At 41.7% G+C, this 25,034-nt stretch overlaps 1 protein-coding gene and 1 long non-coding RNA gene across 3 annotated transcripts in view; one reads left to right on the plus strand and one right to left on the minus strand.

Annotated features, from left to right (window-relative positions):
* The window catches only part of ATP6AP2 (ATPase H+ transporting accessory protein 2), a 103,843-nt gene that overhangs the window by 21,906 nt on the left and 56,903 nt on the right, over positions 1-25,034 (minus strand). The window lies entirely within an intron of this gene.
* The window catches only part of LOC137858498 (uncharacterized), a 47,332-nt gene continuing 34,001 nt past the window's right edge, over positions 11,704-25,034 (plus strand). The window contains exon 1 of the long non-coding RNA XR_011097786.1: positions 11,704-16,666. This is a non-coding gene — a long non-coding RNA (uncharacterized lncRNA). The remainder of the gene's footprint in view (positions 16,667-25,034) is intronic.

Raw genomic sequence — 25,034 nt, forward strand, 5'->3', positions numbered from 1 at the left:
GGTCAGTGTGGCCACGGGGAGCTTAATTTCCTCTAAGGGAAATGAAGCTGGAGAGGGGGCGAAACTCCGCGCTCTCTGTGCTCGTCTGGCTCCAGCCCTGCAGGGACCCCGTCCAGGTCTTGCAAGCTCGAGCACCCCATGATGAAAGCCTGGGTGAGGGCCAGCAGCATCCAAAAATCATCACAGGCTCCCTCTCATCCCACCCATTCTCCTGTGCTTGACATTTATTGGTGTGGGAAATGATGTGTCCCTCTCCTCAGAAGGTGCACATCACCCCATCCATGCCCCCAGCTGGCCGAGCCCTGGGCCAGCAGACAGCAGTGGGATGAGCTCGCTTGGTACAAGCCATTTTTGGTGGGATTCTCAGAAAGACGCTGCATTTCAGCTGAATTCAAAGCAGCTGGATAGGAAAAAAACATTTCTTCTTGTCCCTGGTGTCTGTCTAACTCTGGCAGTCAGTGTTTTAGCACGTTATTATCTTTTTAATTCCCATAGTTGTTGGGTATTGTCCAATCCATAAAGTGCAGGCCTGTTTGTATCTGGGGTAAACATGGTGAGAGCATGAAGATAGCAGAAGGGAAGGTTTCTCCTTTTTTTCTCAGCTTTTACTGAGAGGGAGGTAGTTATTTCAAGTTTTGGAGCAAAGGTTTCTGTTGATTCTTTTGTTATCCAAGTGTCGTGGGCAGAAAAACAGTCTCAAGTTGGGGAATTTCACGGAATTTAGTTTATTACATTGAATATAAACTTCCAGTCCTCGATCCCGGTATTTAGAAATACTGAAAACAAACACGTAGGGGAAGCACCACTTGTGTCTGTGAAAGCTCTCCTCCCCATCCCCAGCCTCCAGTGCCCTCGCTGCATGTTATTTTCCGTCCTTTTGGTGGGACAACAGGCAGCGCAGGAGACAGCATCAACACGTGTTTTTTCCCTTTTGCTGCTCCTCATTTCTTACTCTGCTGCGCTGATGTGGTTCCTCCATGGGCCACAGTCCCCTCAGAGGTGAATCTGCTCCAGAGCCTCCTCTCGGTCCTGCTTGTACATATTTCAGTGTCTTTTTGCATCAGGCTGTGGTGCTGAGCACCTATCGGAGTTGAGCCCTAGGTGAAAATCATGGTGATTGTAGTAATTCAGTCCAATAATTCATCTTGCATATGCATATACACTGTATTTGCTAGTGCAGAAGTATGGGAACTACCCATAAATAAGAGCAAATAAATTGGAAGACATAAAGCAGTTTAACACACACAGATATTTTTGATATTTGGAAAAGTGGGCTTAATTTGTCACAATCCTTTAATTTCAGTGTCTGTTCACAGACTTAAAAGGCCGTGAACGTTACTGCAACATTTCCAATTTAAACAAGAAATGTAGAATAGGGATATATGTATGAATACAAGCATATTGCTGGACTTCAAAGACCATTTTATAAGGTGAAACTCTGGGCTGCTTGATGAAATCAAGCTTGAACCACTATGTTTACCACAAGCCCAATTCCCAGGTCTACATCTCAATAAATGCCTGAACAGTCCCTAGGTGATGAGTTACTTGAGTGCTAGAGGTATATTCAGCAACCCTCATGTCCTGCTCTCACCTCCAGCTGCTGAAAATCTGAGTACAAGTTCAAGTGATCCTGTCCAGTGGCTTCTTTTCTCCCTGCTACTTGGATTATGGCGTGGTCTGGGGCATGGGTGTGCATGACAAGGAAAAATAAGATTGTATGGACCTTTATGGCAAACAGCTATAAGTTATATTTGTGCCCCAGATGTTCTTTATTTCATAGGTATATATTTCAAAGCTTTTATATTTCACCGCTCAGGGGTAGATACAAAAACTTAGACCTACAGAAGGGCACGAGCAACCACAAAGCACATATGGTGGTGAAGTGTTCAGAGCCTTAGCTAGAAAATGATGAAAATGAGGCAGTGTTGTCACTACCACTATTTCTTCACCACTCTGCTCTGATCCTGTACATGGCATGGTGCTGGTGTTCACCTCACCCTCCCTGGCTGTGTGGGCAGTGAGGGTACACCAGGTACCCCAGATAGCCACCAAACCCATGTCTTCTTCTTTATATCTCACCTTCAAGGCTACCAGCCCATAATGCTGTAACTCTTGGGCTACCCAACGCTATCTCACAGCATAATCTGTGCTGTTTAAAAACTCAGCTCAGCTCAGTAGCTGCCAGAATTTCTGCATACTATCTATCACCTGAGCAATCTAAAAAACAAATCATTGGCCTGAGAAGCATAGCATACAGCAGCATGTGCATGTGTGTACTCACATTTTTCTTAAACCTGTACACGTTTCATTCCTTCGGTGGTGGAGGCAGTTGCATGGAAAGCTATCACAGCGCTGTTGTCCCAAAATAGCCCTACTCCAAGCTGTCACTTTTTTTAGTAACAACACATATGGCCTCCCTTCCTCTAGCATCCGAGCATCTCGCAGTCCCCGTGACGCTTGTTTGCTATTGTCTCCCATTTTGCACGGGGGAGACCGAGACACTGAGGCAGGGTGACTCAATGCCGTGCGAGCTGCTTTGCCCGCTGAAAACAGCAGACACTGTAACCTAGCTGAAAAACCTTGGTCCCACTACTGGGCTTCCCATCTTTGGCCTTGTAGCAGAGTGTCAGCTCCGAAAATTGCGTCCTCCCTCAAGCAGTCTGATTTGCAGAGCTGTAGCCCTGGGGAAGCGCAAGACTGGCCGGAGCTGCTGACCTCCACTTCCCCTTCCTTCAAGGTACGAGGGGCCCCTGAGCTCTTGTACAGCTCGCTGCCCCTGTGTCACGTTCGTTTCCTAGCAGGACAGCTGCAGAGCTCTCAACTGAGCACAGCCCCTTGGCTTAGGCGTGCATTTTCCCGTTCGCTTTCTATGAGAAAAGCGCGGCTTTGGTTGGCAAGTGCTGGCCAGAGGCCTGGTGCTCCGGCTCCCTCCCTCGGTGCAGAAGAAGTTTGGCCTGCAGCCACGTTCTCACATTTCCCAGGCAGGGGAGAACTACTGACCTGGGAGAAAATGTTGGCCACGGACCTGCCTCCCAATGCCTTTTCCATGAGAGAAGATCGCTTAAGGCTGGGTCATTCCAATTCTGTATTAAAAATAAGACCTAGAGAGTACAGTTTTATTTATTTACAAATGGTCTAGAATAGTATCCTTTGGATACGTGTAGAGCTTTCATCTCTGGATCAGAAAGCACGTCGTAAGCATTGAGTTAATTAAGCTTAAGAAACACTCAAGGGATGCAGGAGTATTATTACCCATATTTTAAAGATGAGGAAATGGAGACAGAAAGAGGATAAGAGGCTGGTGTGAGAACACAGACTGAGTCATTTGTAAAGTCAGAAATTAAATCTAAAGTCAAGATTTTATATGATTTTTCTGGCGTGCAACTAGAATTAGAAAAGTTACAGTTCTCATCTATGAAAACACGTGTTCCTTTCTATTGAAAACAATAAATATTTGCAATCAGAACACTTTCTAGGCTGGATTATATCTAAAATTTTCTACAATGGCCCTCATAAACATCGCTGAGTTCTTTGGTCCCCATAAATCTGAAGTGTCTGTTCTTGGCTAGTTACTGAGAAAAGAGCTGGAGGTTTAACTTCCCCCCATCCTAAAGAGTAGGACCATATTCCTGGTAATAAAACCAAACCAGATAAAAGTTGATGTAGGTCCAGAACATTCAATTAACACCTGTTAGTGATCAATATGAGAACAGCTGATGCTTATTTTCTCTTATACCTTTGAATTCTTACTTTTCTTACTTCCCAAGAGGTACGTTCTCCTAATGACTTTCCTTCTTTGCTCATGCTGGTTTCAAGAATTAAACTAAGCTCTTTTTGGCTTGCTTATCATTGCTTGTAGTAAAAATCTCCAGGGCTATATAAATTAAAGATAGAAAATAGAAACGGGTTCTGGAAAAGTGTCCCAGGAAGAGTGGTGGCGACAAACAATTTAGCTTATTATAAGACTATGCTCGATAATTCTATAAAACAGATTTTGTGATGTAGTTTTTATGATAAAGGAGCTCAGATTCAATGACCCATGAGATCTTTCCTGCTCCAATGTTATTAACAGAAAATGTTATTGATAAAGCAGGACTCAGAATAGAATTTAGCTCATTTTCTCAGATCGGAGTTTTCTCTAGCAGGCTGGGGGTGGGTTGGTGAGCAGCTGTTCTCGTCTATAAAGTGGAGAGATACGGGCAGCATCTAAACCACAGGATCCAAGAATGTGCCCTAAACTCTGGATCTGGATGAGCACCCTGGCAACGTCTTGACTAGTATGTGTGGAGGGGAATCTCACCTCCCTCCCCAACTCCTGTACGAGCCCTGGCTTCCATGCCTGGTGGGGCGGGGAGGCATCCATGGTGCACTCTGTGACATCCCTTGGGAGCAGTTGGGAAATCACAGTCAGTGCTTTAGCTCTGAGGCTCGCTTGCCATGCTGTTTTGATGCATGAGTAAGAAGGTACCATTTTACTTAGTCTCTTTTCTGTACTGCTTTTGTACTTGAAGTGTTTCCATTTTTGTGAAACCCCTAAAGGATAGCAATCTGATTAGCATCAGCAGCGTCCTGAGCAGTATATTCATTGGAGAAGTTCAGTTCAGTTTCCAATATCAAAACTTAAGACCGAAGAGAGCAGTGTAACAAACAATGAAGCAATGATATATATATATATATATATTTAAACATTAATATATCATTAGAAGTCTTTCTTTTCATTTTACTAATTAATCAATGTCCTGGCACTGGCACTATATGGAAACAAAGCACATATCAAAGTAAATATTAGGAGAATGCTACCTGTTTTAACATACAATGCTAAAAGTATTAATTTCAGCTAAAAACACTGCTACGCTTCTCTCCTTCATTAGTTTTATTCATCTGATGCTAGAATTAAGTTAGTCCAAGCAATGACATCATCCTATAATCAGGCTTTTACTACTATAAAAGGAATTTTAGATATCTGTTGGAAAAAGGCTTTTTAGTGTCCTCTTTAAATATGGAATTATTTCATTCGTGCTGAACTATGTATCTCAATTAGAAGAAAAAGTGTTGCCAAATGAGTTGGATTGTGGGCTAGACCTAACCTATAAAATATGGATCAGAATCCAGCTTTCGAATGCTAGAAAGCATCACATTCTTGTCTCTCTTCATACAAATTCTTTACTTTGGGAATCTTCATGGGAAAAATATGCTACTCATTCTGAAGGGCATCAGAATCTGTCCTAAAAGGTCAGGCTTCAGAATTTGATACAGTACATTAGAAAAATAGCCAGTAATAGGTTTAAATATGCCAAAGGTTTGAAAGTTTTAGTGTAAAGTTTGGGGCTTGGATCTAACCCTTTGGGTCCCTTAGTAAATGGTTTTACTTTTCATTTTCAGGACCATCTGTATTGTGGGGAAGGGTTAGGTGAAGCTAAAAAAATTCCCCGTGTTAATCTAAAGTTCAAAGCCTGAAATCCACAAGTAGGAGAGAGCATAGATGTAGTTTTCTCCATGGTAACATGGATGTGTATGCACCTTTTCATCTGTGAAATAGAGAATGGCTTTAAATGCTTTGGAGAATCCTCCCTACTTTGGGAATATTTGGGCTTTCTTTTTGGAACAGTGGGCACAGATAAGCCGATTGAACAATCTTCCAGCGTTTCTCATTGTTAACCCTTCATAACTTCAATTCATGTTGGGGGTGTAGAAGCTTCCTCCTCTGAGTCACTCAACGCTTTTTTCCCAGCTGGTAGCTTATGTAGTTGAATGCTCCAAAAGTAAATATAATTTCTGTAGCTAGCTGACCTTTCCCTGAACAAGATCACAGGAGGGACCATGCTGTTACTCTGTGTCCTGAGGCTCAGTGAAATATCCTTTTATCATATGGTGAGAATACGATCACCAACACTTCATCTGACTTCGCAAATAATTCCACCACTTATAGGCAACTTTCTCTGAAACTAAATCTATTGTTGATGAGTAACTTGGCGATTTGCATGGTGGAAAGCAATGTAGATTTATTGCTCGATTTGGATGCAAAGTTTGTGTAATGCATACTGCATAGTGAAACAAGCATATGATTCTTCTAGTGCTCTGTTTCCTTTTGTTCTGTAAGGTCTTTGGTCACACTACTGCTTGCTAGGGAAGCCCAACAGTTTGTGTGCAAGATACATTTGTTTTTAGTTTATTTATCCTAGGTAAATGTGGTGGTGCCTTTGCAGTTACTCATAGTTATTTCATTTATTTACAGATCAAGGCATCTGTAAATACAGCAGCTCACCTACATCAGGCAGGCTGGCAAGAGCATGATGATCTTCCATTCAGCATATCTGATGTCTCGAATAGCCCTGCAGTCTCCTGGAACGCAGGCTTGGCTGGTGCTCCTGCTCATTCCCAGCAGAGGAGATGCTATCACAAGAGCTTTGTTTCAAGCAGCACTAGTTGGCAGCGCTGCCTTGTAGGCCCTTCCCTGAGGCTCAGCCTCCCTTTCACTGTGCCACACCAAGTACCTTTCTGAAAATCCTGGTTGAGCTCCTGCTGATTCCTTGTCCTGGATAAGAAAGAACGAAGCCTCTGGCTGACAGGCAGCCTGGGATCCTTCAGCCAAGGGTCCTGAGACTCAACATCCCAGCAGCGCGGTCAGACGATGACAAGAGGCCTGGCATGGACGCTGCCTTGGATTACTGCTCATTTATGCCAACTCAGTTCCAGGAGACGGCTGGCTCCCCCACTAAGCTCTGGGAGCCAGCCATTTCTTGGAGAGTCATTTCAATAAAGCCACCAGCATCTCTTTTGAGGGGAATATTCCAGCTCATTGGCATTTTGATTTGAGAATTCAGCTGTTACTTCTGGATTGTCTGCCTTCAAAGAGCTTTAGGAGAAGGGCTGGTACATCATGTGTAGAGAGACAAAAAGGTGGCATTCATGTTTTTCAGCTGTAAGTCTTTTAATAAACCACCATCACATGTTTTCATATTACTTTGCTGGTTTTGTCCTATATTCTGCTTCTTATATATGCGCCAAAGCCCCAGAAAAATTAGTTCACTTATATAAAATCTGATCCTCCCATGTGCTGAGCACTTTTTAGCTTACAGGCATTTTCCCAATATCACCGAAAGAGACTAATGTAAGGATATTAATCTGATGTGTTTAGTAGCAGCCACCACTATAATATCCAAGACCCCAATAGTGAAGACATTACAGGTGAAGCATGTCGTAGCTCTTCCTCTTGAGTTCACCTGACACTTCCCACTGTAACTCTTTTTCAGACCCTTTGCCAAACTTTAAATGATGGGGTTGCAGTTTTGCTTTCTGCACACCTTGAGATAATTATAATGTTGTTGTGTCTACCTGGGGGGAAGGGAGATAGGGATAATGAAGTTTCAGATAAAACGGTTTAGCCATTTTTCAAAATGAGGCTGGCTATAAAACATTGTGTTTTTTTTTTGTTTTGTTTTGTTTTGTTTTTGTTTTGTTTTGTTTTTGTTTTTGTTTTTGTTTTGTTTTTTTATTATTATTGTTGTTTGTTTTTGTTTTTTTTTTGTTGTTTTGTTTTTGTTTGTTTGTTTTGTTTAGTTTTTCCCACAATGTCAAAGAGTTCACACTCAGTTTATATAACAAATCCAGTGCATCTTTGCATCCATAGCGGGGACAGAATATTTAATGGGGAGAACTTTCCTGTTGCACGGAGGTACTTTTTGGTTTTACTGTAACAAGCAGTAACATTTGGTCAACTTATGAGTTCTTAAATATTTTGTATTTCTGACCTGGGGTATTTTACATCTGAAAAAAAATAAAACCAGTTGTAGTATTGTGGCGAATTACAGTTTAGCAAATACCAACAAATACAATCTTCAGGATACCCAGCACTGAGTGATCAATAGCAAAGATGCCTGCTGTTAAATGTCTTGAGGGCTGTCTGAGGAGAAAGGAAAAAAGAGTAGCAGAGGTCATTAAAAATCTTACCATATAGTTGCTTCATTTGCAAATAAAAGCAAAAACCCAGCTTGCATCAGGCTTGCCTTTGTCCCATCTGCCCTCTCACCAGAGAATTTGTTGCATTACATGGAGGCACTCCTCATGGGCATTTTCACCAAAAAGGGATTTCTGTCTGTATATATTATCTCTCGCTGATCCTTCTACTGCTTTTCCATCTCCGTTGGTACTCATATTTCCAACAGAAAGTTCAGTTCCCTTTAGCTTCCACAGCTAGGACTGCGTCTTCTTTGTGAGACGAGCCCCCTTCAGAGGCCAGAAGCCGCTTCTTCAATTGCTGCCTGCCATCTTTCGCATGCCAGCAGCCAGAATTCATCCACAAACATCCAGCTGAAATCTGCTTAATGACCCAATCTGTGCATGCAATGTTTCTGGCATAAAGGCCGCCTTTGCAAATGCACTGGCTGGGTTTGCCAGCTTGGCACAACGCGGGGCCACGCAGAGGCACCCAAAAGGGTTTTGGTGGGGCTGCCTGGTCCAGGTGGAGCTTTGCACTGATGCAGCCCTCCTGCCCCTCTCTTAAGGTTAGCTTGGTAGCTCTGTGGGGCATCCTGATGTGCAGCACACCCGAGCCTACCTTTCCAGGAAGAAGCAGACTTTGCTTCTGCTGTGCACCCCAGGAGAGGCTGTCAACAAATGTAGGTGAGGCAGGGAGAGGGGGATCCCCTGGGGAGCTGGTTAGGCTGTTGGTGTTTCTGCTGGCCACCTTCGACATGCCCTCCTCCTCCTCAGCTAGCTTAGCACGTCGTTGCTTGCTGATCCTTTGTTAAATTCTGGGTTTGTGCTGCTGGGGAGCAGCCGAAGCAGGATTTCTACCTGCTGTGTGCGAGGCTGCTCGTTAACGCAGGCAGATGTTGAGGTGGGGAGGGCTGGAAGCTAACCTGCCTATTAATCTCCTGCACGCTCTCACCATGTCGTCTGAGGTCTGAGATGACCAGTAAATGGAAAGATCCCCATTTCACCTGGGGATTGCTCTCTTATTATGGAGAACAGTCCGTTTTCTGGCAATCGAATGCAGCCTGACATTTTCACTTCCTCTTTTACTGCTTTATTTGCAAGAAGAGACCATTCTGGCTTTCAGAGCCAAAGAGAGCAGCATCAAAGAAAGCGGGTTGCACTCTCCCCCTACTTTGCAGCCTAAAAGTGAAAAGGGAGTTATAGGTTTTTGTTTGTTTGTTTGTTTAAATAAAACAGAAGCTGTTATAAGACTGAACACAGAAGTTGATTTAGACACATGGTTCAGGTAACAAACTACTCCTTTGTAGATATCTGTCCCCAGCAGCTGAAGCTGGGACTCTCAGAAATCACCTGCACTGGGAAACTTGGCAAGGTAAAAGTAATGCTTCTCCTGGACTCTATATTCACAAATAGTAATTTCGGGACATAATATTTTTTTAATTATTTATTTCAATGTTTTTATAACTGATTTGTTCATAATATTTTGTGTGTCTTAAACTATTATGCCTCCCTTTAATTCCACGCGCATTGCTCCCCTGGAAATAAGAAAATGTAAAAGTCAATGCTGTGCTATATAGAGAAGTGTTAACTGAGTGTTAATGAGCTGCCATGTCGGCTCCAAGCCATCTCTGTAAGCCAGCACCATAAAACAGCATTTAAAGGCTATCAAGTCCATTTCATGGCTGCAAGTCCCGACTGTGTTTTGCAGTGAAGTAGATGTCCTTATTATCTAAGTGCCAGTTAAATGCTGCCAGCCTAATGTGTGCATGGGAGAAGTTGCTTTCCTGTGACAGGGGTGCTTATTTTACTGTTCACACCTCAGCTATGCACTGGTCCTCATCCAGACCACATCTGCAAACTGAAAAATAGTAAAGGTTCTTGGTTCAAGAGGAAATACCAGAAAGAGCAGAGAGACCACTGGGTGCTTGAATGTAGAGAACGCAAGGAGAGTGGCTGGTGTGTGATGGTGGCTAACAACCTTCAAACCCATCTGAAAAGCTCTTTTAGCCCTGAGTGGCAGACACATCACTTCAACTAAAAGAGAAACATGGAAATTCTGGAAATGATGATAGCAAAATTAAAAAGAATATCCATTCACAATCAATGCTCCCTCCACATTATGCCACCAACTGCTATGTTCACAAAGCAACCGTTCTGCAAAGTATTGTTGAAGGCAACCATGCATTTCTTCTTGTGAGTCTATTTTCTCTTTGCCTATTAAAGTGGTAAAGATGTCAAGAGTAACTTCACCAGACTGTAGAACAATAATGTAAGGAAAGGCAGCAACAGAATGGAGGGCCAAGCAGTTGCTGTTCCTGGCAGCAGGAATTAGGTAGTTGCTGAGCAAGGTGGTAGTCATTGCCCTTGGATTTCTTTGCAATTCCTCCTCATCCTCTTTCTGGACAGAGTGCATAGAGCATAGTGATAAGCATATTTGAAGAACCTACATAACATAAATTCTCCCTTTTTCACTGCATGAGTTAGAAAAAGATGAAGGTCTTTTCTTTGAACACTCCTCTTTGGGGAAAAATAGCCAAAATATAGGCACTTGGCAAATCTGATGTACAGAGCCGTCAAATCTCAGTTTTTCTGTGTCCATTACACCACTGCCAGGTGACAAAGGGCTTCATTGCGTCAGGTAGGCTGTGGTTAGGTGGTGGTGCAGACATATTCAATTTGTTTTTACCCATTCTAGTAGAGGAAGATCAGGTGAAAAAGCATGAGCCAGCTGTACCTGTGCCAACTTGTGTGCAGAAGCTGCACTGGCTTGCTGAAAGGTGAGTATTTGCTTGGGCTCGGTGCCATGAAAACACAACTGTACTGGTTCTCTGTGTTAGGATACAGCAGACCGGGTAGGTGCATCACCTCAGGTCTGGTATCTTGGAGGTTGCTATGTTATGCTCTGCTGCACCATGTGAGTACAACCATTCAAGTGCCAGCAGGAGCTGAAGGAATTTCTACTTGGACATTAAGTTGGATGGATCCAGAGCTAAGCTGTATCATGTGTGAGCTGAGTTCTCCAAGCCACTCCGAGTAAGTAGACTTGGGATATCTGCCTGGGCTCCGTGGCTCTGTAAATAACATTTCTGGCTCCGTGGATAGCATAGTTGGTGAATTTTATTCTGGAGGTAGATTTTTTTTTCATAGTTCACTTTAGGTAGCCAGCAGACAACTTGCCATTTAATATGCCTTTGATGTTACACTGTTAGCAATAACACTACTGTATTATTCAATAATAACAGTTTTACTTCTCTTCAATTAAGTAGTTAAGCATTCTTCACAGAGAGAGTGGTTGCACACTGGAACAGGCTCCCCAGGGAAGTGGTCACTGCACCGAGCCTGACTGAATTTAAGAAGAGATTGGACTGTGCGCTTAGTCACATGGTCCGAACTTTTGGGTAGACCTGTGCAGTGTCAAGAGTTGGACTTGATGATCCTTAAGGGTCCCTTCCAACTCAGGATATTCTATGATTCTATGATATATGTAACTAACATCAAATATTTAAACTTACAAATGAAGTAAAGTAGCTACTGAGACCTAGTTATAAATCTTGTTGCTTTTTCTTTCTCAGTTTCTTGCTGCATATCCAGTGAGATAATAATCCAGATTCAAACACTATGAGTACACTTCCATGGAAGGGAGTTTTGAAAGAAAAGATGAAAAATACAGGATGTAAAATCCTAGAGAAATACAGTTGTTGAATTATTGTTTTTGTTTGTTTGTTTGTTTTTAATTTTGTTTTTTTTGTTTTTCTTTAGGAATGAAGAGTGTGATTTACCAGTTTGGTATGAGAGAACAACACTCCATAAGGAAGTCTTCCCAGAAAATGAAGGGCTAATCTTCTTTTCCTCTTCCCAGGAAAAAAATAATTCCAGCCTGAAGAACTGGCTTTTAATTCTGTGCCAATCAGAAATTTCCTACAGAAAAAAATTATCTAAGATTTATTTTAGACACACTGGAGAAATTGGTATCATCTGGAAGACAGTACAGGAGATACATTTATCTGGCTTTCAGCCCTTCGGGCTATGATTTTTCCTTACCATCGAACTATGATTCTCAAGTGGTTTCAGAACGTAAAATAGTTAAGAGTGTGATTCTGGAAAATACTTAAGTACCTGTATGCATTTCATTGAAAACAGCTGACTTCGAGGATGTGCTGATCTGAATGGGGATGGATTTATACCTGTGCTTGAGCACAGCTCTGAATCAGGGCCTCAGGCTCATTTACATAGGACATTCAACTTAATTAATCCAAAGTAACTTAAAGTATAAATTGAAAATGGATTAAGCTTTATACAAAATGGAATTAAGACTACTTTAATTTTAAAGTCTTTACAGGGTTAAATGCACTTTAACTAATCTGCTTTAAATTAAGCCTTTAGTTAATTTGGATTAATTTTCCTGAGTGTCTTTGTGAAGACCAGCTCAGAGTTAGGATCCAACCTGGCAAATATTCACAGAAATACTCAATTTTAAGGGAATTATTGCCAAGCTTAAAGCTAAGGATGTGTATAATGTTAGGTATGCGGTAAGGTCTGTGTGCCTTTAGAGCCATGCCCATCTCTATGGCATGCAGCGACTGGAGACCAATTTAGATGTCCGATTATGAACGAGTTTTTGCCATGACTGATCAGTTAGTGTGGTATCAGCAAAGAATGCATAATCAAGATTGCTTTCTGTCTTTACTCTTTGAACATATGAACAGATACTTGGTGACACAGATTATTTGGTATCATTTCCAAGCTCATTCAAACCAGATCGGGAAGACGTAGTACAATATTTGCCATATGTTAATTTTGCATTTCCTTCTTGATGTTCTGATGTTTGTGACAATAAGACATTTCATTTCCACATCCTTACTAGTGATAAGTTTATTTAAACAAACAAACAAACAAACAGAACACATACCAATCTTGTTCCCATGATCTTGGTATGATTGGTATATTCTTGGCCTTTTTAGTTAGCTAGATAGAAAGAATGAGATCTGCTTCTGTTCAAGTCAAGTATCAAAAGTGTTTCTATTGAAAATGTCCTGATAGAATGATTCCCATGAATAATTTTTGGTCCACAGCTTGTCAGTGAGGAGCTGATGTCAAGAATCTGCTGATGGTTGGTTTTGCTTTGAACATTAACAGGCCATTTTCATGCTTGGTCATAAAAGGGATGTAAGTTCTGCAGCCAAGTGTCCTAGGCAAAAAACTGTTTCCTAATTCCACCAGCTGACATTGGAATCCAGAAAATTGATTTATTTGCCAGTTGGGGGTAGGAGGAAAGCTTTTCTTTTGCTCCTTCGGGAACAGTGGAGAGGATGGGAAGTCATTCTCTGCACCCATCTGAAGAGCCACATGGTCTCTTTTGCTCTGAGCGTGCTATGAAAAGGGAGAATGTGTATCTGTTTTTAGCAGTTATCTCCATGACTTTCAGATTTTGTCTCATCAGTGTTTTCCACATGTTCCTCACATGCTCTGGGAAAGTGGAAAGCTCAGAGTTATCTTTAGAAAATCGTCCCCCTTGCTCTCTGGGGAACAGAGAGCTGCTGCACTAACCTCAAGGCAGGAATATCCCCCTTGAAAGGGAGCCAGTATGGGCTGGTGTGGTCAGATTAATCTGCTAGCCCTGACGGTGAAGCTGGAAGTATAGCCACTGCTGGGAGGGGAGCATGCCCTGCAGCACCGTATCTGCAGGTGTACTTGGAAGGCTGGAGCCCTGGTGGACACACCTGAGCAGGCTGCCCTTGGGATGCCTGCAGGCACTCCACACATCTTCTGAGGTTTGTCTGGGGAACAGCCATGCACAGGGAGAGCAAGAGTTGAGGAGAACTCATGGCTGCACTGAGGGACAGCCACCAAGGGCTGTGTAGACACAGTCCTAGAGACCCCAGGGAGAGGAGCAGGGTGGGTCAGGCCTTTCAGACTGATGTCAGGGTTTCCCTCTTGTATGTGATGTTTGTATCAGTTTGCATTCAGATTAAGATTTTTAGGTTACCCCTGCAATGGAAAGGGTAGAAACACAATTAAAAAATAAATGGAGGTGCCAGAGCACAGTTACATGAGAATGATTTTCAAAACTATGGGACTGCAGAATATATATATTCTCTTTCTCTGTATATATATATATATATATATACGCATATATGTATATGTAATACTCACTACAGTGAAATTGTAGCTAGCCATAGCCCTAGTTAGGCTGTCTGCTGTCTGTAGTATATGAAGTCCTGTTCTAGCTGATGAGCACAGTGCAGCACCAACTCTCCAGCACTTGCCGCTGATGTGCTGCACAGGAGAGAATCCAACTGGAAGTTGGCCTCCCTTTTCCTTCTTTAGATAGCTCTTTGCTTTTCTGCCTGCAGTTTTATTACAGATGAGCTCAGTGCAGCATGGACAATACAGAGTTCATATGCAGAGATACTTGCACTGGGCATCCAGGAGGAAAAGGGAACAGGGAGAGGGAAAATCAGTAACATGGCTTAGAAAAAACAGGAGGATCTGTGGTAACTCATGTCTCATGTATGTCCTAACGTGTCTCATGCATGGCTGAAATATTGAGAACCAACATTGCCAGCACTTCCTTTTGTATCTACTTCCAGCTGCAGAGACAAACAACCCCAACTATTACTTCTAGTACCTGACAGATCACAGACCTACCCAAATCTTCACAAGGTTCATAGTAAATTTATAGGCAGGTGTTGGCAGGAAAGATATTAAGGTCTTTCAGTTTATGCTTTCCCTACAAATACATACACGTGCATATATATATATATATATATATATATATGGTGCTGACGCTAATAAAGAGCAAGCATTGTTAAAAAGTGAAGGTTTTCAAGGTACGTAACAAAATCCAAAGCTATTCTTTGAGCATCTGTACTGATAAGCCACTTAGTGCTGAAAAAACACGGAGTGATATCCCACTTACAGGTGACAGTAAGGAGATTATAATGTTTCTGAATTTCTAGAGCCTACCAAACTCCCACCCCACAAACCTGTAGGCTGTATGTAGTTAACTCGGCTTACTTAAATGGTATTACGCAAGGCTACAATTTGCCACGTTACTTCCTTCAAAAAGCCTGCAGACTTTTCTTGTTCTTTTTTTTTTTTTTCTTCTCTTTAAGTGAGAAACAATTTTACTCTTGTGGATTTTGAAGGCCTTTTATGAAATGGATGGTATAGGAGGAAAGATTATTTTTATAAAGCTAGGGTCCCTCGTGTTGCTCTGGTTTTGATTACTCTGTGTGTTTTGAGGCAGACTTCATGGTGAGTGACTCGTTGAAATGCTACCTAGTTTTTTAATATTTCATTTGTTGCCTTTAGAGAAAGTGAAATGTCCATAGGAGCTACCATTAACATCCTTTACAGTGCTCCCGAAGGTTGTCTTCTATAAGAGAAATTATTGATTGTGACTCTTTGAAGGAGAATTGGCCAAAAATAATCCTTCTTGACAGGATTTCTACTTGGGATAGGACCTGAGAGAGGGCAGTTTAACAAAAATAGCAAACGCAGTTACAAACAAAACAAAATTTATTTCAATCTCATGAAGGAATTTGGGGGATTGTGCTGGTTCTCATAATACATCACCTTGCCATGTGAAGTCTACTTCCTGTTGCAGGGCAGCATAGAAAATGCTGCTTTTATTCATACAAGGGGCCTTTTACATCAGCAAATGGACAATATTCCTTAGGAGTTAGACTTCCAGTGGCCTGACACAGGAAAGAGGGGATTAGAGCTGAGTGTCAGAGGACAAGGTTTCCTTTCTTGAATCATGAGCTGTGATTTGCAGCATCAGCCCATGGAGCAGAGACGCGATGTTCAGAGCACGATGTTCATTTTCATATGCCAGTGTGTGTCTGCCCCGGAGATTGTCTTCGAGGATCATTTAGATGAAAAGATTACAGACGGAGTTCTCCCTTCAAAAACACACACTAAAAATAGCGGCAGGTACAAGAGGGTTTTTTTTTCTTCAGAGGACACGGTTAGCGATTGCCAGAGCGGTGAACAAAGCCAAATCCCTTGAGACGCGGAGATACAGCGTCCTGATTTCTTAACACAATGCTCATTTCTGAAACACCAAAATTGGCAGGCACTGTGGAATTAAAAATCTGACCTCTGGCTTCAAGAGACGGCTGGTCCTAAGCTAAGCAAGCACGGTGCTGGTGGTTCCCCTAAGCTTATAAACAGTACTTCAAACCTTAACCTCTTTCCCTCTGTCCCTTTCAAATATCTGCTATAGATGTATATGCGACATGTCACAAGCTATTTTAAGCCTTTTGTGACACCCACAGGGAGGAAGAGGAGAGATTCAGACACACGTGGAGGTGTATTTTCCTCAACTTCCTTTTATACAGCTCCAGCGAGAATTACACACTGCTGCGAACAGAGCAGACAACTAAAAATACCCATCCCGTGCCCTGGACAGGGTTCAGACTCTGCATTTGACTCCCTGGTGCTGTGCAGGTGAACGTGGGCACTGCTGGAGCTGTGCTGCAGGGACAATTGTTTTCCTGGAGCAGGCCACAAGAAGATATGCAGTTTATTTCAGTAATGGTGCTAAGCTATTGACTGTAGGCTCTGAAGGCACTCAAGTTTCCAAGTTTGCAAGGATTATGCTCCCAGTGCAGAAGACTTTAAATGAAAAGTTCTGCCCCTTACATCGTCCTTCACATGTGAGGGTGGGTTTCCAGGAGTTCCCTGAACAATACAAAGAAGTCCGTAATTCAGAGTTTGAAAGGTAAGTGTGGCATCTTCTTCATAAGCAAGCATTTATTACTGGGACTGTACACCGTTACCTTTATTTATCACAGGCTCTGATAAGGCTGCTTTTTTATTATTATTACTTTTTTTTTTTTTTATTAAGAAGCATTTTTCTGGGCACCCATGTTTTAGATAAGAAACTGTGTGGCAAACTCACGGGGTAGTTAACGTATAAATGAGTCATTCCCACAACCCTAGTAAATGCAGAGATTTCCAAACGCAGGCCCAAGCACAGAGGTTTTTTAAGGTAAATGTTTGCCTCTCATTTGCATCGAGCTTGGTTAATGTTTATCCTCCCTTTGCATCAGAGCACAATGAGGGGAAGCAGATGCAGTGCATGTATCCGAGGACTTTTTATTCTGGGCACACCAAAGAGAAAAAATAATAATGTTAAAAGGGACAGCTCACTTCCAGCAAAGCTTCAGCATGCTATTGTGTGTCTGTTCTTGCTCAGGAAGTGCTTGCTTCACCTGCCCTCATACAATCAATTTTTAAGTTATGTTTAGTGAAATCTCTGATATTATTTCTTCCTAATTTTTTGCGCTGTCACATGCTCATTCCTTCACTAAGTCACAGTGCTTTTCCTCAAAGGCCACTTAGTTTATTTTGGATAAACTGTACTCCGATATTGTGCCCCCAAAGCTCTGTCCTGCTTAACCTTTGTTTCTCTCCATGATGACTTCCTTCTTTTTGGCCTTAAATCTCTCACTGAAGCCTGTGGAAAAGTCTGTTGCAAAGAGAAAAAGGCGTAGCTTGTTCACTAAATCTGGGTTGGGGCAGGCAGGATGTAATCGTAGCAGCAGAGACTTCCTCCCAGCCTCATGGTAAGAGCTAAGAATAGCAAGTATTATAGTAGCTTAGGTAGAGAGATAGGGCTTCAGGAGCGAATAAACAAACTCGTCAGAAGTGACTTACTGTAATTTTGCCTTCTGGTCCAAGTACAGGTCTCCTGTAGTCTTCTCCTCAGCCTTATTTTCTGTAATGCATAATTCATCCAGAAGTTCTTCTTAGCCCCTTCTCAGCTGCCGTAACTTATTTTTTTTGCTGGCTTTTCCCCAATACGTTGTTGAGTATTCAGTGTTTGTGGCATAGTGACTGCATCTATGTAGTCATACAGATTTATTATTAGAAGTCCTTGTACAGCACCAATACTTCCGCTACAAAACATCTATACCTGTGAGTAATAGACCTTTGATCAAGACAATGACATGATAGGTTACAGAAAGAAGAAAGTCTCTTGTTTGGTGGTTTGGGTTTTGGAGGAGAGTTCTGTTTGTTTGTTTGCTTGTTTTGTTTTGGTTTTGTGTGTATTTTTTTTTCCTATAAAATGTTTGAGATTTTCAACAGCTGGCAACAAAACTATAATCTACTTGTCTGTTGAAAAATAAAAAGAACAAAATGCCTTTTACCTTCCTCTAAAAGTCCTAGCCTTTCTACCTACACTTTTCCTGAAAATAAATTATTGCTTCAACATTTCTGTTATTCAGGAGTGTTTACCTAGGGATATTTCAGAGTGTTTATGACAAAAATAATACTACAATTATACAGCCATATTAGAGGAGAAAGCAGTGAATATTGTGTATCCAGATGTGAAATTCATAAATTGTTACATGTGTACTGTATGACAATATTATATTATACAGCAATTTTAAATATATTTTGTTATGTCATTTTGCTACATTTACACAAGATTTGTGGAAGGATAATACCTATTTGATCCTTGGATTTTCATCCTCCTTGTTCATTATATATTGTGCAAACCCTACTGGTCCCTGTTATCATTTATACTTGATATTAAATATAATCCCGACTTCACTTAAAACAAGATTTTTTTTTTGTTCAACTTTATTCAGATGTTTAAAATCTGTTTTTGTTTGGACTCGGGATGAAAGCTGAACTGAAATGAGTTTCTCAGTGGGACAGGATGTCCTAAAATATTTCAATTTGAAGTGTTCCATTTCAAAAAGTCCTTTTGAAGTTTTGGTATTTCGGGTCTGAACTGCTTGGCTCGCACTTGGTGAAGGAAGAGGACCCATTGACACTTAGTTTGTTGTGACATTAATCTCAGTCTCTCTGTCAAGCCGCGGTGCCCCACGGGAAGTACAGTTCAGGTACCAGACATGCAAATTTTTTGTTCAATGCCAGGCTCTTGGCTGGGCTGTTTGTACTTCCCTGTGCTGCTGCGGTGCCTGATGCAGCCCAAAATCAATGTCATATCTTCCAGTGTGGGAGAGATGCTTTGGTGTGTGGTGGCCCAGCTGGACCAGGGAACTATTCTAGGTTAAAAATTTACCCTTTTTTGTTGCACTGATTATTTCAAACTCAAATCACCTCTTCAGTGTGGTTGGCATTATGGGCCATGAACAACTGGCACAATGGAGAAGCTGCAAGGTGCAAGAGCAAGCAGCAAGGTGCAGGGGCTGCCTGCCTGGGCAGTGAGGCTGAAGGAAACAGGCACCTGTGACACTGGTTTCCTTTTCTCCCTGACTTTTCTGCCAGCCACCAGCCCAAATGATGCATTAATGGGCAGTCTGCTGCCAAGTTTCTGCCCACAGCCATGCCCAGGTGCCAAGAGTGAGACCTGACACTGCATGGGCAGGGTGAGTTCCCAGCAGGTGGTTTGTATAGTACTTAGGGGGGTGGAGGGAAGTTAACTTCAACTGATGAGCAAGACAACAATTTGAAAAGGCTAAATAATGAGAAATGAATAAGCCACAACCCCGCTGTCATGCCTGACCCTATCCAGTGTCCTGACTGGACCTAGGAGCTGAGAGAGAGATGTCTTCTTCATTTAATGGTATTTTTTATGTTCCCTCTCACCAAGTAAGAGGGTGCACAGAAAAGCATATATTAGCAGCAAGCTTCCTGGTCCTGCAGAAGATGTGGAAGAGATTGGTGTTTACCTGAGATCCATGTAGTGAACTAAGTGCATGAGAGCCATGCAATCCATCTCTGAACCATCACCAGAGGACTGTGTTTCTGTCGTCCTGCTTTCGTTTTTGCTTCTCAGAGTTGGCTGGCAGCTGAGGAACTGAGATGAGCGTGGCACAGGAGCAGAGGGAGCTGGAGCTGTGCTGTGTTCTTAGTCCTTCCCTGTGTTCTTCCTGAAGGGTGGGAAGCAAAGGAAGGGAAAAGCCTCCCAGGGAAGCAGCAATAAGGAACTGTCTTAGAAAAGCCAACTCTTTGAAGTCTGGAAGTTTAGCAAATATTTGTTTTTGTACCTTGAGGCCAGTGATGTTTAAAATGCTTTTCTTACCCTGAGGCCAAGATGTTTGTGCTTTGATTTTAGCATTCATTCTGGCCTGTATTTAAGCCACTACAGAGTAAACTATCACACAAGTATGGCTCTTGAAAATGCTCATTGCATATCCACCCTCTGGCTTCTGCTTCATCACAGGCAGTGAGGGATTGAAATTTAGAAACAGATAAAGTGTAGAGCTGACCCAGAAGGTTAGCGCTGTCACCTGGGTTCTCAGTGTTGGTTTCAGGGTTTCTTGGAGGTGGTAAAGGACTTGGCCCAGCAAGTTTCTGCAAGGCTTGGAAAGCCTACCTCACCATGCAGCAAAGGAACAGCACAGGTAAGCTTCACAGGGAGCCTCCTCCAGACCTTCAGAGCCCAGTCAGATTGCTATAAAGGGAAGCCTTTGGGAAAAGCAAGTCTCTTTCAGCCAAATAGAAACCATCAAACAGCAACGAGTTTGGCCATTCCACTGAGTCCTGCTGGAAACCTGAAAACTGAGAAGATCTGTCTCTCATGCACAGCCCATCTGCCTTTCTGAGGAGCTCTGGAGCAACGAATACAGGCTGCTGCCTGTGAGATGCTCTGGGGTGTATTAACCTTAAAGAAATCCCACTGACTTCAGCTGAGATGTCAAGTGAGTGCTATATTTCCAAAACCCTTTGCAAATGTATCTCTGAATATAAGATGGTAGCCTTATCTACTGCTTATAAATACTTGTCAGAACTGAAGTGTTTTGTAGGGCATCCAGCACCAGTAACCTTGTGATTGAGTCCCTTCCTGTATCACAGCACACCCATTTGTAAAACAGAGTATTTAGTTGCATCAGAGTATGGTTTAGTAAAATGGATAATATTTAGTTACATCAGAGAATGGCTTTTTGGGGCAGACAAAATGTCCACAAGCACTGCAGAATCTTTAGAAAGAAAGATTTAGAAAGAAACATCTTTTCTTGATTAAGCTTAAACTTAATATCGACAATTATTTCAGTTCTTTACACACACACAAAAAAGCTAGCAGTTCTGTCCTGCAGTTGTCAGAACTTCAATATGGTGGCAAAGCTGACAGAGTTTCTCTCTTCTTCTATGGTAAAGAGAGCAGTAGAAATGCTGCTGTATACCTGGCAGGCCTGTTCTAGCCACAGTCAGATTGCTGTCTCATTCTGAGAAAAGCAGATTTAGTTTTTTGAGATGGAGTGATCTCTGGGAGGCATTGTATTCCCTGGCTGGTATTGACTGCTTGCTCACAAACTACACTTGAAGCATCATACGCAGCTAGGTTTGTTCATAGCTGATCGTGAGACTGTTAGAGGAGGTGAAGGTTGCTTCGTGAGATCTTTGCTCAAAGTTGCCCAAATCTTTCTCTCACCTTACCCTGAAATGATCGATTTAACTTAGGTTAAATTAATATTACAATGGATGTGGTCATTCTTTGCCCTTGTTGGTGCAGAAAAGTTGAACAAGTAACTGTGTCAGTTGTGAGGGTGACTCTTCACCAGTGTCATTATATCTGTACAGATATGGTTGTGGATGTAGTTATATCTAAATAATATATAATGTAGGTGGCACCATTTGTTGTCCCCTAAGGGAACATCTATGCCAGAACAAGCTACATCTGAACACCAACACAACACTATAGGGGTTGTACTGTTTTGCAGGTTTCTAGTATTAAAAAATAAAAATAAAAATAAATGAAAAACTGGAAGCAAGAGGAAGCATTGTGCAGTGGCATAGCCTATCACCATCACAAGACTGACATTACTGTAAATCACAACTGGTCTTTTACTACTTGTAAGTAAGTGTAGATGAACTTTTAAATTGCTTTTAAAATGTTTCAGAGCAAAACATGTTTTAATGTAAGTGATTGCTGGCTTAAGTTAAATGGATACCAGCCATTCTTGAATGGGATATGAAAGTACCCATACTGGCTAGAAAAGGCAACATTTGGCTTTTTTAAACCACTAACCAAGATTCATTTGTGAACCACAATCAGTCGTGATGCCTTCAAAAGGCAGACAAATGCAGATGTAGCGTCAGCTGTCCAAAGCATTCAGGCTGAGCGCTCAAGCAGCTGGATGAATTGAGAAGCTATTTCTGAGCTGTATACAGAAGCTGTAGGCGTGCTGCTGTCTGTGTGGATTTGGAGACTGCTGACAGAACCAGCAGAGGAGCAAGCAGAGGTCTATGCAATCAATTCACCAGGAACTGAAGAAAATGAGAAGGCACAGATTGCACCACCTTACTTTACCAGTGCCAGTTTTCAGTCTCTGTATGTCAGTCTCTCTGTATATGCTTTATGAACTGCCATTTTGCAGGTTTCTCTAGCTATCTGTGCCTGATGTCATACTTTTCTTTTATGCTGTATGGTTCTGCTCCTCTTCTCTTCTCCTGGCTGAGGATCATCCAGTGATTCTCATGTGTGTTGGTACCATGACTTGGAGGTTACATCTGTTGCCTGTGAAACTTTGGGATCTGTCCCACACCGAAAGATAAATTTGTCAGGTAACTGGCCAACAGATTGGTTGTTAAACAGTGTTTGGAAGCTATACATACCATTTTAGGTCAACATTACAAAATTCAAATACTAATTACCATGGTTTTTCTTAGCCACGGTCACTTACCCAGCCTTCCAATGCCTACAGACCAGAATTTCTGAATTTAAAGACGTCACTGTAGCCTCAGACACCAGCAAATATTACATTTATAGCATGTGTCTCAGCAGAATTTCCTTTCCTCCCTACAATTATTTGAGGGCTGCAAGCCAACTCTAACACCCACAGTGAAATGATTTAAATCAAGATTTAAACCAGCAAGCAGGAAATCTTGGTCCAAATCATTGATTTTATCTCTTTTTGCAGTTGCAAGTTGTGTTAGCTATTTTTTAAAAGGAAAGTTAGCTTTCATGGATTGGTAACATTTAAAACACCTTGATTTATGACAAGGGACAGTACTCAGTAAGGTCCTTCTTCTTGTTAAACAAATGTACCTACCTATGCATATTTATTATGATGATAAATTAAGAATTGCATTAGCAGAATCTTAATTTTGTCATGTTTCTAAGTTGGGAAATGGAGGATGATTAATTTATTTACAGATTTTTCTTGGCTTTGTTAGGTTGTGTTTGAATGAAAGATAGAATTCAATCAAAATTTCCGAATAGCCTTATATTCCTTGTTACGTAAATGAACTACTTTAAATGGAAGAAGCACAGGAGGAAAAAAAAAAAAAAAAAGATGTTTTTCTAAGTTTAAAAGTAATTGGTTTATTACTGAACCAAGCCATATCCAAGAAATTGTAGAACCCATTACACCTATTTTTACTCATACGTTAGAGGAGGAAGAACAAGTCTTACTTTTTTCTTTTTTTTTTTTTTTTTCTTTTTTCCCTAACTTCTCTACGCCTTCTCAACTTGAAATGAACTTACTGAATAGAACTAGGTGAGTAAAATACAGTGATGAAATACTCTGTATGTGCAAAGAGGCTACTGCCTCCAAACCTGGCTTGCTGCTTCAGCAAACGCTTGTCTCAGGGAGCTCGCCTGGTTCACTTGACTAGAACTTCAGCAGTAACAATATATTGCTGCATGTTACTTTATTGTGATATAATTTTGGGACTTGAGATGTTGTTTTGATTTTACATTTAATTTAAATAAGTTTATATTTTCAAGTGATGTATCTGCATAAACTGCCCATTGCATTTCTTGTGGCCCATAAACTTATCTTTCGAAAGAGAGGAATTTTCTCCATTGCTATCCAAGCTCTTTGAACAGATAAGCACTTCTTCAGCAAACATCTACAGAAATGTTTTTTGATTGGCAGCTGCAGCACATGAACACAGCTGAGCAGCGTGCTGCTAGTTTCTCCTGGCATGGGCAGGTATCCGTGAGGCCGAGGAATAGTTTTTTCCTGCAGGAGCTAGCATTGTCCCTCCTCAAGATCTTTTTTTTTCATCTGTATAACGGTGTAAAGAAGGGATGGAGGTCATAATGGCACATAAGAGTTGAAGCACAGGGCATTTCCCAGGGAATTAATGTCTGGCTGGGGTTAATGGCCCTCTGCTTTGCTTTGGCCCATCAACTCTCCCAGCTACTCATTAATCCCTAGGAAATGCTCTGTGACTCAACTGTTATTGCTTAAGTGGTTAGTATGAATCAACAATATTCTGCATCTGCTCTAGGTATTTAAGACAAGAATGGAAGGTAATAAATGTGCTTTTATTATGAAAATCTGCTGTATTTGCATCCAGAAACCTTCAGTTCTCCCTCTTAACATTGATCAAATGTACTGAAAAAGGATTCCTCATCAGTACAGTGATGTCAGAGGCTGGCAGGATTCAGACAAAATGTCTCACCTGTTCACTCCAAGGTCTTTTCACTTCAGCTTTTCCATCCCCTGCAGCCCATTTGCAGGTTGTTTTATGCCTCCGCCTGAGTGGGTTTCAGAACATGGACAGTTCTTCACATTAACTAGTAGGAAGTCACTTAGCCGATAGCCGGGTGTTATGTTCTAGACGGGGGCTGTTGAGCAAGATTACCACTTACACCATCTGTCTGCTTTGCTGTTGGACAGGCCTAGAAGTATTGGAGCATTAGCAGAAAACTCTTGTGAGACAAGTCAAAAAGAAGATGAGGAGTGATGTGCCGCTCTGCACAACTGTCTTTGCTGCAAGCCAGGAAATGATCTGAATAGGTGCGATCAAGACTCCTGAGTTGTGTATAGAGCAGATAATATATAGGTAGAAGAAAAGGACATGGTACATCTTCATTGGGAAAACCTTTATATTTTGGTTCTTCACCTGTCCTTTATTTATCACAATTTGGAGTTGTGCATTGCAGCTGTTGGACATAACACGTCCTAAGCTCCACTGTAAAATGCAGTCCCTTCTGTAAACTGAATTCAAAACCTTACATATGTATATTCTAATTTTGGCGTGCACAGACTCTGCATATAACTTATCATGGCATGAAATTCCATAATGTTGCTATGGAAGAGCTCTGATTTTATAATATCCACGCAAGCTGCAAAATCAAACTTTTTCTTGTCCATCCCTGTTATGTATAAATAAATAGGTTTAGCTGGGTCTGCACCCATTCTTGTGGGGATGGGCCC

This window comes from Anas acuta, chromosome 1, assembly GCF_963932015.1.
Source record: "Anas acuta chromosome 1, bAnaAcu1.1, whole genome shotgun sequence".
NCBI lineage: Eukaryota > Metazoa > Chordata > Aves > Anseriformes > Anatidae > Anas > Anas acuta.